Genomic DNA, 3,009 nt, shown 5'->3' on the forward strand with positions numbered 1-3,009 from the left:
TCTAAGGTGCAACTCTCCGTAGGTCCTTACCCCGCAGATTTACTACAGTTCGTTTTATAAATATCATTTTGTCGAAGTCAAGTTAAGCTTGCTTGCGATATGATGCTCAGCTTCATTAGCTGAGTCATATAAATACTCATTGAAAATAATAATCAAAATAATGTTCACGATACACATTTTTAATAAATTTTAATATATAGAACAAAATAAAGAACAAAAAACTCACTATTTGATAGTTCTGATTCTGGTTCTGGTTCAGATGTTTTTGCAGTTGGTACAATAATACTTTTTTCCGTAACATTATTCTCCAATAATTTTGACCTTACAGCCGTAAACTTCTTCTCCGACAATTTTGATGACCTTCATAGCAGATTTATTTTTATCTACAATTATATAATATAATATTAAAACCTGGATTGTGTTTAGTTGGAGTTAAGTTAAATAATATTATTCTACATTTTAAAATGCATCAAACCTGACTGACTGCAAAGATTTTTTTGTGAACACAGGAATTTCATTAAAAAGATTTTTAATTTCATCTACATTTTTTTTCAACTTTTGTTGTCGGTAAACTGTCTCTGCTTTTTTTATTTTTTCTTCGTCGTCTTCCGAATCTTGCGAAAAAGCAGTCTCAGTTCGACCAAGAAGTATCAAACGATCCATAGCTTCTGTGAATGTCTCTGAAATAATTATTTTATTACATTCATTGCGATTAATTAATAGAAACCTATAAGTTAATTAGTTTACCATTTTTAACTAAAATAAAATTTTTAACTACATAAAGGCATTTACAGATCGACGCAATTTAATTATAGATTTAGAATTTAGTTTTAATTTTTGTGCATCACCATTATGTGCGTTAGCTGTGATCTGTTGGATCGAGCTAGTCTGTGAACACCTTGTCAGTTCGGATATAATATTCATAAGGTTCTTTATAAAAAAAAAGGAAATATTATTTGTACATACTACATACTTGCTTGCCCAACAATGTCAATATTGTAGAATGGCCATGAGTCTGGTACTTCAGATTCTTGTTTCACCATATCGTGGAGTTCATTGATGTTCTTTTTTGTATATGGAGGAGGAAGAAACGGAACTTTTAATCTTTTTGTTTTCTCGTCTCAGTCAATCCAGGCTGAAGGGACAATATCAATTTCTTTCGTGAGACCTTTTCTCCCACGTTTAACAAATCTCACAATTTTAAATCGATAATCATTTTTTCGCCGTCGTCGCTTTCAGACATCTGTATAAATATGTATAAATTATCCTTTACATGACACTGATGATGTTGGTCACACTTAATAGCAACAAGAAAAAATTTGGAAAAATTAGATGCAGGTCACAAAATCTAAATTAATATCGCACCGGTATAAGGCTGCGTTCGGAAACATCACCCGAGTGCACACGAGCAATACTCCGCTCTCTTTCTATCTCAGCGAGTTAGAAGAAGAGAGTATACCCGTGGGTACCCGGGTGACGTTTCCGAAGCTTAACACGCGCGACACTCTCAATCAAACTCTAGTACACGGCAACACTAATTACGACGCAAAATAATACACGAAATGGTACACGCGGTTGCAAGCACGAAAAACGCGAGAAATGGTGGATTCGCGATCTCGAAATCAGGTCGCTGCCACGTAGTCGCCTGCGTCCCTTCCACGGTCGCGATCTCCAGGAGCCTGCAATCTCAATCCGCGATCCCCGAAGCCAACGAGACTATCCCGGGGCCTCTCGCTCTCCATACCGACCACCAACACCAAAGTAAGCCTTCTCGGCAGTTAACGCGAATTATGTACGAGTCGGTACGAGCAAGAACGCGACCCGGAGGGCGGTGTCGTGGCTTTATTCACGCGAAATGTTCACGGCAACCTCACCGAAAATGTGTTCTTCTTTCACATCGGCTCGTATCCGTCCGGGCTCGGGTCTCGGGTCTCGGCAGCCAGCAGCAGATAACGGCGCGATAACCTCCAAAATTTTTACGTGCCAACGCCGGAGAACGACCGCGAAAATGCGCTCGATAGAGGAATCGATGACGTGCGACGCGCCCCTCCAGGCGCGCGGCCCTTCGGCGCGATAGCGCGGGCCAATTAGGGACGGGCTCGCAGGCCCGCGATATATCCCCGCGCAGTGCTGTCAGCAGCGTTACGATAGATGTAGTTGTAGCCTATCAGTTCTTCTAAAACTGATTAGCGCCCAATTTAATTATTTATTATTTATTGCCGAACCAAATTATTTATTTACCATTTATTTATTATTATTTATTATTATTTATTATTTATTATTATTATTTATTATCATTTATTATTTATTATTATTTATTATCATTTATTGCCAGATAAATTAGTAGAGCCCTGCCAGCCGAAGAACCCCGGCCGCGGCAGGTGAAGGATAAAATAATCCTGTCTCAATTTTAACATACGTACATATGTTAATAATTTCTAAAACAATTAAGAAGTCGATCTAGAAGCCAAAGAGAAGAATCTCGACAGCACCTAATGTGGCGCAAGTGTGGATCGCATTAGAAACTCAGTCAAAATCCAGACCTGCGCCCGTTCAATTTTATGTAAATGCCATATTAGGCGCGGACATGGCCCTGATATGGCTCTTTCCAGTTTTTAGGATAAGGCTGTGGCGTGGCAAACTTGCATGGCGCTGACAACCGTCGCTGGCGCATTAAGGACTATTGAGTTTCAAGAATGCTAGCGCTTCTCAGCCGTCGCTAAAGAGCATCATATAGTCTTCGCGAAGAAAGGACTTCGCGCGTTGGAGATTGGATGAATAAAATGTTACGCCCGAGCGCCTCGCATTCTAAAATCCTGGGTTTGTAAGAATTGTACCTAAGACACACGAAAGATCTCCAAGAGCAAACGCGAGTTCTGCGCCTGCAAAGTAACATACGAGAAAAAAAAACATAGCGGCTGTATCAATCTATAATTGTATAAACTTCCTCGTGAAGAAAAATGCATATCTTCCTGAACTAAAATTCAAAAAAAATCTCTAGAAAATTTT

General features: G+C 39.3%; 1 long non-coding RNA gene across 1 annotated transcript; it reads right to left on the bottom strand.

The window, feature by feature from the left end:
* Window positions 1–512: 512 nt before the first annotated feature.
* Window positions 513–2,031, bottom strand: LOC139783047 (uncharacterized). Its single transcript, XR_011721100.1, has 3 exons — window positions 1,875–2,031; window positions 974–1,243; window positions 513–680 (listed from the first exon to the last, which is right to left on the bottom strand). It is a non-coding gene; the product is annotated as an uncharacterized lncRNA (long non-coding RNA).
* Window positions 2,032–3,009: the final 978 nt, after the last annotated feature.

The sequence above is a fragment of the Temnothorax nylanderi genome, unplaced genomic scaffold (genome assembly GCF_030848795.1).
Source record: "Temnothorax nylanderi isolate EJ_2023f unplaced genomic scaffold, tnyl_v1.0 TNYL_tig0464_pilon, whole genome shotgun sequence".
NCBI classification, from domain to species: Eukaryota; Metazoa; Arthropoda; class Insecta; order Hymenoptera; family Formicidae; genus Temnothorax; species Temnothorax nylanderi.